We start from the raw sequence: 14090 nt of genomic DNA on the forward strand, positions 1-14090 counted from the left end.
CGTGGGTGCTACCTGGTCGACCAACTGTGTCCTCAACTCTTCTTCTCTTCCCCTTCCTTTTCATTTGAATGATCCGCTAATTGCGTCTCCTTTTCTTTTTGACGCTAGTGGCATTCTTCTTGCTGTTGGGCTCTGCCATGGGATTAGCCGGTTCCGGATCCCTTGTTGCAATAGCTTCTTCTGGATCTTTTGCTGTGAAAACTGACACTGGCTCTTCTGGCACTTTTGGACAATTTTGCAGTTGCAGGCAATTCTGCGACTTCAGGAATGATCTGCACACTCTCGCACTCCGGTGTCATAGCTGGATCAATGTCCTCAACATTCCTTCTTCACTTTGTGTTTTAGCCTCAATTAGTAGCTCATCCTCATCTGATATAACAATATACGCTTCGTCTTTCGTTGGGGAACTGGACGAAAATGTATCCATGTGTTCTTCCTGCAAGCCTTTTGGTGGACGGGCCTCAAGTATTGGGGAATCCACTGCAGGAACCGTTCTGTGGGCAGAGGATGATTCATCGTACTTTCTCCAAAATGGGATTATGTCTGTTGGCTGATTGCAGTTGATTTGCTCTCAACTGATTTATCTGCTGTTGCAATCTCACTTTCAGCCTTTGCACACACCATCTTAGAGCTTTCACACTTATCATTGTCCTGCACATATTGTGTGCTATTTGGCGTCACATCTTCAGCAGTACCAAATAAACTGCATAAACTTTCATAGTCTCCCACTTCTGTCTTATCATCTGACTCTTCCCTTTCCTCATTGTAATCAGCATCATCGTAATCATCATCATCACCGTCTGCAATAGTTTCTTCAGTGAAGTACAACACTGTTCATAGAATTATATGTTCATGTAAGAAGTGACCAATTTTCAAGTCAGCAGCGAGACTTGCTGCAGAACCTTCATCCAGCTCTCCGTGCTGCGGAACCTTCATCCAGCTCTCCGTGCTGCGGAACCTTCATCCAGCTCTCCGTGCTGCGGAACCTTCATCCAGCTCTCCGTGCTGCGGAACCTTCATCCAGCTCTCCGTGCTGCGGAACCTTCATCCAGCTCTCCGTGCTGCGGAACCTTCATCCAGCTCTCCGTGCTGCGGAACCTTCATCCAGCTCTCCGTGCTGCAGAACCTTCATCCAGCTCTCCGTGCTGCGGAACCTTCATCCAGCTCTCCGTGCTGCGAAACCTTCATCCAGCTCTCCGTGCTGCAGAACCTTCATCCAGCTCTCCGTGCTGCGGAACCTTCATCCAGCTCTCCTTGCTGCGGAACCTTCATCCAGCTCTCTGTGCTGCGCAACCTTCATCCAGCTCTCCGTGCTGCGGAACCTTCATCCAGCTCTCCGTGCTGCAGAACCTTCATCCAGCTCTCCTTGCTGCGGAACCTTCATCCAGCTCTCTGTGCTGCGCAACCTTCATCCAGCTCTCCGTGCTGCGGAACCTTCATCCAGCTCTCCGTGCTGCGGTACCTTCATCCAGCTCTCCGTGCTGCGGAACCTTCATCCAGCTCTCCGTGCTGCGGAACCTTCATCCAGCTCTCCGTGCTGCAGAACCTTCATCCAGCTCTCCGTGCTGCGGCACCTTCATCCAGCTCTCCGTGCTGCGGAACCTTCATCCCGCTCTCCATGCTGCGGCACCTTCATCCAGCTCTCCTTGCTGCGGAACCTTCATCCAGCTCTCCGTGCTGCGAAACCTTCATCCAGCTCTCCGTGCTGCCGAACCTTCATCCAGCTCTCCGTGCTGCAGAACCTTCATCCAGCTCTCCGTGCTGCAGAACCTTCATCCAGCTCTCCGTGCTGCGAAACCTTCATCCAGCTCTCCGTGCTGCAGAACCTTCATCCAGCTCTCCGTGCTGCAGAACCTTCATCCAGCTCTCCTTGCTGCGGAACCTTCATCCAGCTCTCCGTGCTGCAGAACCTTCATCCAGCTCTCCGTGCTGCGGAACCTTCATCCAGCTCTCCGTGCTGCGGAACCTTCATCCAGCTCTCCGTGCTGCAGAACCTTCATCCAGCTCTCCGTGCTGCAGAACCTTCATCCAGCTCTCCGTGCTGCGGCACCTTCATCCAGCTCTCCGTGCTGCGGAACCTTCATCCCGCTCTCCATGCTGCGGAACCTTCATCCAGCTCTCCGTGCTGCAGAACCTTCATCCAGCTCTCCGTGCTGCGGAACCTTCATCCAGCTCTCCGTGCTGCGGAACCTTCATCCAGCTCTCCATGCTCCGGAACCTTCATCCAGCTCTCCGTGCTGCGGAACCTTCATCCAGCTCTCCGTGCTGCGGAACCTTCATCCAGCTCTCCGTGCTGTGGTACCTTCATCCAGCTCTCAGTGCTGCGGAACCTTCATCTAGCTCTCCGTGCTGCGGAACCTTCATCCAGCTCTCCGTGCTGCGGAACCTTCATCCAGCTCTCCGTGCTGCGGAACCTTCATCCAGCTCTCCGTGCTGCGGAACCTTCATCCAGCTCTCCGTGCTGCGGAACCTTCATCCAGCTCTCCGTGCTGCGGAACCTTCATCCAGCTCTCCGTGCTGCGGAACCTTCATCCAGCTCTCCGTGCTGCGGAACCTTCATCCAGCTCTCCGTGCTGCGGAACCTTCATCCAGCTCTCCGTGCTGCGGAACCTTCATCCAGCTCTCCGTGCTGCGGAACCTTCATCCAGCTCTCCGTGCTGCGGAACCTTCATCCAGCTCTCCGTGCTGCGGAACCTTCATCCAGCTCTCCGTGCTGCGGAACCTTCATCCAGTTCTCCGTGCTGCGGAACCTTCATCCAGCTCTCCGTGCTGCGGAACCTTCATCCAGCTCTCCGTGCTGCGGAACCTTCATCCAGCTCTCCGTGCTGCGGAACCTTCATCCAGCTCTCCGTGCTGCGGTACCTTCATCCAGCTCTCCGTGCTGCGGAACCTTCATCCAGCTCTCCGTGCTGCGGAACCTTCATCCAGCTCTCCGTGCTGCGGAACCTTCATCCAGCTCTCCGTGCTGCTGAACCTTCATCCAGCTCTCCGTGCTGCGGAACCTTCATCCAGCTCTCCGTGCTGCGGAACCTTCATCCAGCTCTCCGTGCTGCGGAACCTTCATCCAGCTCTCCGTGCTGCGGAACCTTCATCCAGCTCTCCGTGCTGCCGAACCTTCATCCAGCTCTCCGTGCTGCAGAACCTTCATCCAGCTCTCCGTGCTGCAGAACCTTCATCCAGCTCTCCGTGCTGCGGAACCTTCATCCAGCTCTCCGTGCTGCGGAACCTTCATCCAGCTCTCCGTGCTGCGGAACCTTCATCCAGCTCTCCGTGCTGCGGAACCTTCATCCAGCTCTCCGTGCTGCGGAACCTTCATCCAGCTCTCCGTGCTGCGGAACCTTCATCCAGCTCTCCGTGCTGCGGAACCTTCATCCAGCTCTCCGTGCTGCGGAACCTTCATCCAGCTCTCCGTGCTGCAGAACCTTCATCCAGCTCTCCATGCTCCGGAACCTTCATCCAGCTCTCCGTGCTGCGGAACCTTCATCCAGCTCTCCGTGCTGCGGAACCTTCATCCAGCTCTCCATGCTCCGGAACCTTCATCCAGCTCTCCGTGCTGCAGAACCTTCATCCAGCTCTCCGTGCTGCGGAACCTTCATCCATCTCTCCGTGCTGCGCAACCTTCATCCAGCTCTCCGTGCTGCGCAACCTTCATCCAGCTCTCCGTGCTGCGGAACCTTCATCCAGTTCTCCGTGCTGCGGAACCTTCATCCATCTCTCCGTGCTGCGGAACCTTCATCCAGCTCTCCGTGCTGCAGAACCTTCATCCAGCTCTCCGTGCTGCGGAACCTTCATCCAGCTCTCTGTGCTGCGCAACCTTCATCCAGCTCTCCGTGCTGCGCAACCTTCATCCAGCTCTCTGTGCTGCGCAACCTTCATCCAGCTCTCCGTGCTGCAGAACCTTCATCCAGCTCTCCGTGCTGCGGAACCTTCATCCAGCTCTCCTTGCTGCGGAACCTTCATCCAGCTCTCTGTGCTGCGCAACCTTCATCCAGCTCTCCGTGCTGCGGAACCTTCATCCAGCTCTCCGTGCTGCAGAACCTTCATCCAGCTCTCCTTGCTGCGGAACCTTCATCCAGCTCTCTGTGCTGCGCAACCTTCATCCAGCTCTCCGTGCTGCGGAACCTTCATCCAGCTCTCCGTGCTGCGGTACCTTCATCCAGCTCTCCGTGCTGCGGAACCTTCATCCAGCTCTCCGTGCTGCGGAACCTTCATCCAGCTCTCCGTGCTGCAGAACCTTCATCCAGCTCTCCGTGCTGCGGCACCTTCATCCAGCTCTCCGTGCTGCGGAACCTTCATCCCGCTCTCCATGCTGCGGCACCTTCATCCAGCTCTCCTTGCTGCGGAACCTTCATCCAGCTCTCCGTGCTGCGAAACCTTCATCCAGCTCTCCGTGCTGCCGAACCTTCATCCAGCTCTCCGTGCTGCAGAACCTTCATCCAGCTCTCCGTGCTGCAGAACCTTCATCCAGCTCTCCGTGCTGCGAAACCTTCATCCAGCTCTCCGTGCTGCAGAACCTTCATCCAGCTCTCCGTGCTGCAGAACCTTCATCCAGCTCTCCTTGCTGCGGAACCTTCATCCAGCTCTCCGTGCTGCAGAACCTTCATCCAGCTCTCCGTGCTGCGGAACCTTCATCCAGCTCTCCGTGCTGCGGAACCTTCATCCAGCTCTCCGTGCTGCAGAACCTTCATCCAGCTCTCCGTGCTGCAGAACCTTCATCCAGCTCTCCGTGCTGCGGCACCTTCATCCAGCTCTCCGTGCTGCGGAACCTTCATCCCGCTCTCCATGCTGCGGAACCTTCATCCAGCTCTCCGTGCTGCAGAACCTTCATCCAGCTCTCCGTGCTGCGGAACCTTCATCCAGCTCTCCGTGCTGCGGAACCTTCATCCAGCTCTCCGTGCTCCGGAACCTTCATCCAGCTCTCCGTGCTGCGGAACCTTCATCCAGCTCTCCGTGCTGCGGTACCTTCATCCAGCTCTCCGTGCTGCGGAACCTTCATCTAGCTCTCCGTGCTGCGGAACCTTCATCCAGCTCTCCGTGCTGCGGAACCTTCATCCAGCTCTCCGTGCTGCGGAACCTTCATCCAGCTCTCCGTGCTGCGGAACCTTCATCCAGCTCTCCGTGCTGCGGAACCTTCATCCAGCTCTCCGTGCTGCGGAACCTTCATCCAGCTCTCCGTGCTGCGGAACCTTCATCCAGCTCTCCGTGCTGCGGAACCTTCATCCAGCTCTCCGTGCTGCGGAACCTTCATCCAGCTCTCCGTGCTGCGGAACCTTCATCCAGCTCTCCGTGCTGCGGAACCTTCATCCAGCTCTCCGTGCTGTGGAACCTTCATCCAGCTCTCCGTGCTGCGGAACCTTCATCCAGCTCTCCGTGCTGCGGAACCTTCATCCAGCTCTCCGTGCTGCGGAACCTTCATCCAGCTCTCCGTGCTGCGGAACCTTCATCCAGTTCTCCGTGCTGCGGAACCTTCATCCAGCTCTCCGTGCTGCGGAACCTTCATCCAGCTCTCCGTGCTGCGGAACCTTCATCCAGCTCTCCGTGCTGCGGAACCTTCATCCAGCTCTCCGTGCTGCGGTACCTTCATCCAGCTCTCCGTGCTGCGGAACCTTCATCCAGCTCTCCGTGCTGCGGAACCTTCATCCAGCTCTCCGTGCTGCGGAACCTTCATCCAGCTCTCCGTGCTGCTGAACCTTCATCCAGCTCTCCGTGCTGCGGAACCTTCATCCAGCTCTCCGTGCTGCGGAACCTTCATCCAGCTCTCCGTGCTGCGGAACCTTCATCCAGCTCTCCGTGCTGCGGAACCTTCATCCAGCTCTCCGTGCTGCCGAACCTTCATCCAGCTCTCCGTGCTGCAGAACCTTCATCCAGCTCTCCGTGCTGCAGAACCTTCATCCAGCTCTCCGTGCTGCGGAACCTTCATCCAGCTCTCCGTGCTGCGGAACCTTCATCCAGCTCTCCGTGCTGCGGAACCTTCATCCAGCTCTCCGTGCTGCGGAACCTTCATCCAGCTCTCCGTGCTGCGGAACCTTCATCCAGCTCTCCGTGCTGCGGAACCTTCATCCAGCTCTCCGTGCTGCGGAACCTTCATCCAGCTCTCCGTGCTGCGGAACCTTCATCCAGCTCTCCGTGCTGCAGAACCTTCATCCAGCTCTCCATGCTCCGGAACCTTCATCCAGCTCTCCGTGCTGCGGAACCTTCATCCAGCTCTCTGTGCTGCGCAACCTTCATCCAGCTCTCCGTGCTGCGCAACCTTCATCCAGCTCTCCGTGCTGCGGAACCTTCATCCAGTTCTCCGTGCTGCGGAACCTTCATCCATCTCTCCGTGCTGCGGAACCTTCATCCAGCTCTCCGTGCTGCAGAACCTTCATCCAGCTCTCCGTGCTGCGGAACCTTCATCCAGCTCTCTGTGCTGCGCAACCTTCATCCAGCTCTCCGTGCTGCGCAACCTTCATCCAGCTCTCTGTGCTGCGCAACCTTCATCCAGCTCTCCGTGCTGCGGAACCTTCATCCAGCTCTCCGTGCTGCGCAACCTTCATCCAGCTCTCCGTGCTGCGGAACCTTCATCCAGCTCTCCGTGCTGCGGAACCTTCATCCAGCTCTCCGTGCTGCAGAACCTTCATCCAGCTCTCCGTGCTGCAGAACCTTCATCCAGCTCTCCGTGCTGGGGAGCCTTCATCCAGCTCTCCGTGCTGCGGAACCTTCATCCAGCTCTCCGTGCTGCGGAACCTTCATCCAGCTCTCCGTGCTGCGGAACCTTCATCCAGCTCTCCGTGCTGCGGAACCTTCATCCAGCTCTCCGTGCTGCGCAACCTTCATCCAGCTCTCCGTGCTGCGGAACCTTCATCCAGCTCTCTGTGCTGCGCAACCTTCATCCAGCTCTCCGTGCTGCGCAACCTTCATCCAGCTCTCTGTGCTGCGCAACCTTCATCCAGCTCTCCGTGCTGCGGAACCTTCATCCAGCTCTCCGTGCTGCGCAACCTTCATCCAGCTCTCCGTGCTGCGGAACCTTCATCCAGCTCTCCGTGCTGCGGAACCTTCATCCAGCTCTCCGTGCTGCAGAACCTTCATCCAGCTCTCCGTGCTGCAGAACCTTCATCCAGCTCTCCGTGCTGGGGAGCCTTCATCCAGCTCTCCGTGCTGCGGAACCTTCATCCAGCTCTCCGTGCTGCGGAACCTTCATCCAGCTCTCCGTGCTGCGGAACCTTCATCCAGCTCTCCGTGCTGCAGAACCTTCATCCAGCTCTCCGTGCTGCGGAACCTTCATCCAGCTCTCCGTGCTGCAGAACCTTCATCCAGCTCTCCGTGCTGCGGAACCTTCATCCAGCTCTCCGTGCTGCGGAACCTTCATCCAGCTCTCCGTGCTGCGGAACCTTCATCCAGCTCTCCGTGCTGCGGAACCTTCATCCAGCTCTCCGTGCTGCGGAACCTTCATCCAGCTCTCCGTGCTGCGGAACCTTCATCCAGCTCTCCGTGCTGCGGAACCTTCATCCAGCTCTCCGTGCTCCGGAACCTTCATCCAGCTCTCCGTGCTGCGGAACCTTCATCCAGCTCTCCGTGCTGCGGAACCTTCATCCAGCTCTCCGTGCTGCAGAACCTTCATCCCGCTCTCCGTGCTGCGGAACCTTCATCCAGCTCTCCATGCTGGGGAACCTTCATCCAGCTCTCCGTGCTGCGGAACCTTCATCCAGCTCTCCGTGCTGCGGAACCTTCATCCAGCTCTCCGTGCTGCGGAACCTTCATCCAGCTCTCCGTGCTGCGGAACCTTTATCCAGCTCTCTGTGCTGCGCAACCTTCATCCAGCTCTCCGTGCTGCGGAACCTTCATCCAGCTCTCCGTGCTGCGGAACCTTCATCCAGCTCTCCGTGCTGGGGAACCTTCATCCAGCTCTCCGTGCTGCGGAACCTTTATCCAGCTCTCCGTGCTGCGGAACCTTAATCCAGCTCTCCGTGCTGCGGAACCTTCATCCAGCTCTCCGTGCTGCGGCACCTTCATCCAGCTCTCTGTGCTGCGGTACCTTCATCCAGCTCTCCGTGCTGCGGTACCTTCATCCAGCTCTCCGTGCTGCGGAACCTTCATCCAGCTCTCCGTGCTGCGGAACCTTCATCCAGCTCTCCGTGCTGCGGAACCTTCATCCAGCTCTCCGTGCTGCGGAACCTTCATCCAGCTCTCCGTGCTGCAGAACCTTCATCCAGCTCTCCGTGCTGCGGTACCTTCATCCATCTCTCCGTGCTGCGGTACCTTCATCCAGCTCTCCGTGCTGCGGTACCTTCATCCCGCTCTCCGTGCTGCGGAACCTTCATCCAGCTCTCCGTGCTGCGGAACCTTCATCCCGCTCTCCGTGCTGCGGAACCTTCATCCAGCTCTCCATGCTCCGGAACCTTCATCCAGCTCTCCGTGCTGCGGAACCTTCATCCAGCTCTCCATGCTGAGTAACCTTCATCCAGCTCTCCGTGCTGCAGAACCTTCATCCAGCTCTCCGTGCTGCGGAACCTTCATCCAGCTCTCCATGCTGAGTAACCTTCATCCAGCTCTCCGTGCTGCAGAACCTTCATCCAGCACTCCGTGCTGCGGAACCTTCATCCAGCTCTCCGTGCTGCGGAACCTTCATCCAGCTCTCCGTGCTGCGGAACCTTCATCCAGCTCTCCGTGCTGCGGAACCTTCATCCAGCTCTCCGTGCTGCGGAACCTTCATCCAGCTCTCCGTGCTGCGGAACCTTCATCCAGCTCTCCGTGCTGCGGAACCTTCATCCAGCTCTCCGTGCTGCGGGACTTCAGGAGGACTAAATAACGTTTAAGAAAGAGTCATATGCTGCAGTTTTCGTAACTGTCCTACCAGTGCCCCGACCCTTATGCTTCTGAATCATTTTAATGGTTTTCAATGTGATCTTTTTTGCTTTCTTCCAGTTGATCTGGCACCCTATGATTTCAAAGAAGAAAACGTCTGACTCATCAGGCTGCGACTCCATCTGGTATGTTTTTGTCACTGCCTCATTTGTGAAATACTCATTTGACTCAAACCTGAACTCCAGAGTAAAGATCATTGGCTGTCCAAGATCTGAAAATGTTACGTTTACATCTTGTAGATGCTTTAAGATCGGCTCATTATGCTCGGAAACCATGTCACTGAGCAAATCTTCATTTTTGAATACTGTCAACCAGAATTCTGGAATTCCCTTTGGCTCCTCCATCTCTTCATCTGGCTTATCTTCCTGCACTTTACTTTTCGCTTGTATCTCATCGGATAACTGTGCCATTATATTTCTTTGCCAGTCGCAATGATCCTATGTCGCAGCGCTGTCGTGAATGTATACCTGCTCAACTAGGTTCAGGGCCTCACTGGCGTCCACTCCTTTGATGGACTCGCGTTCTGTGTCCACAATGGAAAATGGTATTCTATAACTTCTGTTGTGTACCCAGGCTTCAAGTTCACATGCTCCCAGCATCAGAATCACATTCTCATTGTAGTCTTTCAGTAGTCTTGTTTGATTGTTATAATCTTTATTGTCACAAGTAAGCTTACATTAATAGTGCAAAGAAGTTACTGTGATTAACGATTTTGGTATCAGCATCACCATCAGTATTGCCGCAACTGGCCAGTAAGACTTCTTCACTCTGCATATTCGTTGATCTGATGTCGACTAAGGACACAGTGAGTGTCCTTAGTCAAAATCGGATCAACGAAAAACAGGTCTGCAATGGACATCTCATCGATCACGTTGACTGATCCTGTTTGGTCAACTGCTGGACGCGAAAAACATTGATTCACAAAATGAATTGTTCAGCCACACTTAGAATACGCCTTCCCAAATGCTGGATATTGCCGTGGCCCATGTGGATTGCCACATCGTTGGCATAAAATGGCGGACCTAGTCGGCCACTTAAAATGGCCAACCGCACTGAGACCACATTTTTTAATTCAACTGCGTCACAGTGCTTACGGCGCTGGCGTCTTCTTCCAGATTAGCACAGAAATGGTTCAGGTTGAGAGTCCAGCTTCTGTGCAGCTAGCTCACTTGCATGACAAATCTTTTTTTAAAAATATTTTTATTCTCCTCCTTTTTCACATTTTCTCCCAAATTTGCATCCACCGAAAATAAACAATAAGCAGTAACGAATATAATGTCAATCCCCATATCAACAACAACAATCCCATCCTCCCACCAAACCCCCAAACAGCAACCCGCATGTTAACTTAAACAAATAACAAAAAGGAATCAGGAATCACCCATAGTCACCATGAACACATACAGTACCTCTCTCCCCAACCCTCCCAACTCCCCCCACCCCCCTCACCCCCCAACTAATGTTCGATGTTATCCAATTCTTGAAAGTGCATAATGAATAAAGCCAATGATTGTAGAACCCCTCCATCCTTCCCCTCAGTTCAAACTTAACCTTCTCAAGAGTCAAGAATTCCAACAGGTCCCCCCGTCACGCCAGGGCACTGGGTGGAGAGGTTGCTCTCCACCCCAACAGAATCCGCCTTCGGGCGATCAACGAGGCGAAGGCTACAACATCTGCCTCCATACCCGTTTCCAGCCCCAGCTGGTCCGACACCCCGAATACGGCCTCCCGAGATCCCGGGTCCAGTTTCACGTGCACCACTTTAGAGATTACCCTAAACACCTCCTTCCAGTAATCCTCCAGCTTTGAACAGGATCAAAACATATGAACATGATTTGAGCCTCCCCCCCCCCCCCCCCCCCCCCCCCCCCCCACCAACGTTCACACACATCTTCTACCTCCTCAAAGACCGGCTCATCCTCGCCCTTGCAAGGTGCGCTCTATACACCACCTTCAGTTGTATCAGCCCCAACCTAGCGCACGAGGTGGAGGCGTTCACTCTCCGGAGCACCTCACACCAGAACCCCTCCTCCATATCCTCTCCCAACTCTTCCTCCCACTTTGCTTTGATCCCTTCCAGTGGTGCCTTCTCCTCTTCCAAAATAGCCCCGTAAATCACCGACACTACCCCCTTCTCCTCTCCCCCTGTCATCAGCACCTCCTCCAGCAATGTGGAGGCCGGTTCCACCGGGAAGCTCTGTATCTCCTTCCTGGCAAAATCTCGAACCTGCATGTATCTAAACATTTCCCCCTGCTCTAGCCCATACTTCGCTCCCAGCTCCTTCAATCCTGCCAACCGACCCACAAGAAACAAATCTTTTAGTGTCTTAATCCCCTTCTCCTCCCAATTCCGAAAATTTCCATCCCTGGCTCAAATCTGTGGTTCCCCCGAATCAGCATTTCCCTTGATCCTGGCCCAACCTGAAGTGTTGGCGAAACGTCCTCCAAATTCTCAATGAAGCTATTAATACCGGACTCCCTGAGTATTTCCACGGGGCCATCGGGAGTGGCGCTGTTGCTTGCGTCTTCAATCCCGACCCCTACACAAACTCTCCTCCATTCTGACCCACTGGGAATCAACCCCTCGTACTCAGCTCCGCACCTTCTCCACATTTGCCACCCAGTAATAATACATCAGGTTCAGAAGACCCAAACCCCCTGCCTGCCTTCCCCTCTGTAGCAGCACCTGTCTAACTCTGGCCACCTTCCCTCCCCATATGAACGAGGTAATCATTCCTTCAATCTCTCAAAAAAATGCCTTTGGCAGGAAAATCGGCAGGCATTGGAAAATAAACAAAAATCGCGGCAACACGTTCATTTTAACCGCCTGTACCTGACCCGCCAGTGACAGAGGGAGATCAAATCAGCTTTCACTCTCCCCACCAAACTAGAAATGTTGTACCAACAGAGCCCCCCCCCCCCCACTCCTGAGCAACCTGCACCCCCAGGTATCATAGATTATCATAGAATTTACAGTGCAGAAGTATCTGAAGTGAGTCCCTGCCCAACGGAATGGCAGCCCCCTGCATGACAAATCTTGACAGCGTTTTCTAATTGAAGCTCTTCTTCCCTTAATAGCCTCTCGCGTACCTTGTCATTTGATATCCCGAACACTATCTGCTCATGGATCATCGACGACTTTAAAGTACTAAAATTGCATGACGGCGCCTTCAACCGCAAGTCGGTTAAGAAACTATCAAAAGATTTGCCTGCTTTTTGGATATGTGTACAAAATATATAACGTTCAAACGTTTCATTTTTCTTTGGTGAGCAAAGTACTTTATCGAAGCTCTTGATTTCCTCTTCGCTGTCGAACGCAAAGGTAATGCAAATTTCTATTGCTTGCGGACCTGCTACCGTATGCAGCAATGCAATATGTCTCTCATCAGGCTGTGCATGCAGGCCAACGGCTGCAACATAGAATCTGAATTGCTGCTTAAAAACACTCCAATTCTGATCTACGTTACCGATGACTTGAAGCTGGTTGAGTGTCTTCAAACATTCCATCTCTAACTTCATAGTCTTTCCTTGCATTGAGTTCCAGTTGCCCATAGTTTACCAGGCAGGCAGAAGAATTTTCTTTTTATGTTCTGTGTTATGGCCATAGTAAAGATCGACACACAGCATCTAGTTCTTTAACTAGTATGATAATTTATTAACAAGATGAACACTTGGAAGATAGCTAACAAACAATGATACAAATGGTAACAAAATAAATGAATTCACTGAATTCTCCTGGAGCTACTTTTAGTGCGATTATCCTCTTGCACAACTTACTACCAGCTGTCGGTTATCTAGAGTCACATGGTAGATCTCTATCACCCCCAGCTGCTTGGAGATCACATTAGTAACTATATACATTGATAGACAACTATATACAAAACTGTGCACAGGCATATCACCACAGGGTGACCCCCACCTGGGGAAAAAGCAAAATTCTAACACAATGTTTCAACAAACAGCTTCATTACCCGAACCCAACTTCAATATAAAACATTTCAGGAAGGAAGAACATATACCCACACCCAATCCCTTTCCCCTACAGTACACCAAATCCCTCATCTTCTAACAGTAGTTAGAACTGCTGCTTCACAGCGCCAGGGACCCAGGTTCGATTCCCGGCTTGGGTCACTGTCTGCGGAGTTTGCACGCTCATCCTGTGTCTGCGTGGGTTTTCTCCGGGTGCTCCGGTTTCCTCCCACAAGTCCCGAAAGACATGCTTGTTAGGTGAATTGGACATTCTGAATTCTCCCTCAGTGTACCCGAATATGCGCCATAGTGTGGCGACTAGGGGATTTTCACAGTAACTTCATTTTTTTAAATAATATATTTTATTCAACTTTTTCGGCCAAACAAAACAGTACAAAGGTTTTTCCCCTTTTTACAACAGCAAAACAATATAAATAACCGTGACTGTATTTTAACAAATAAATAAATAATATATAAACTAAATGGCAACCGCCATAACAAAAACAATAACTCTCCCAAATAATAAAATCAGCAATTCAATATACATAACCAAGTACCAATATCTTTACAAAAACACCCCTGAGGACCCACCTGGGCCCTCCCCCCCCCCCCCCCCCCCCCCGGGTTGCTGCTGTTACCTTCCCATTTCCTTTATCGTTCTGCGAGTTAATGAACAGTTGCCACCGCCTGGTGAACCCGAGCCGAACCCCTTAGTGCAAACTTTATCCGTTCCAGTTTTATAAACCCTGCCATGTCGTTTATCCAGGTCTCCACGCCCGGAGGCTTGGCTTCCTTCCACATAAGCAGTATCCTTCGCCGGGCTACTAGGGACGCAAAGGCCAAAACATCAGCCTCTCTCGCCTCCTGCACTCCCGGCTCTTCTGCAACCCCGAATATAGCCAGCCCCCAGCCTGGCTCGACCCGGACCCCCACCACCTTTGAAAGCACCTTCGCCACCCCCACCCAGAACCCCTGCAGTGCCGGGCATGACCAAAACATGTGGGTGTGGTTTGCTGGGCTTCTCGAGCATCTCCCACACCTATCCTCTACCCCGAAAAATTTACTGAGCCTTGCTCCGGTCATATGTGCCCTGTGCAAAACCTTAAATTGTATCAGGCTAAGCCTGGCGCACGAGGACGAAGAGTTTACCCTACGTAGGACATCTGCCCACAGCCACTCTTCAATCTCTTCCCCCAGCTCTTCCTCCCATTTACCTTCAGCTCTTCCACCATGTTCTCGCCTTCATCTCTCATTTCCCTGTATATATCTGGCACCCT

At 53.7% G+C, this 14090-nt stretch overlaps 1 pseudogene; it reads right to left on the reverse strand.

Moving 5' to 3' along the window:
* Positions 1-537: 537 nt before the first annotated feature.
* Positions 538-12396, reverse strand: LOC140425863 (uncharacterized; annotated as a pseudogene).
* Between the last annotated feature and the right edge of the window lie 1694 nt (positions 12397-14090).

This window comes from Scyliorhinus torazame, chromosome 6 (assembly GCF_047496885.1).
Source record: "Scyliorhinus torazame isolate Kashiwa2021f chromosome 6, sScyTor2.1, whole genome shotgun sequence".
Lineage (NCBI taxonomy): Eukaryota > Metazoa > Chordata > Chondrichthyes > Carcharhiniformes > Scyliorhinidae > Scyliorhinus > Scyliorhinus torazame.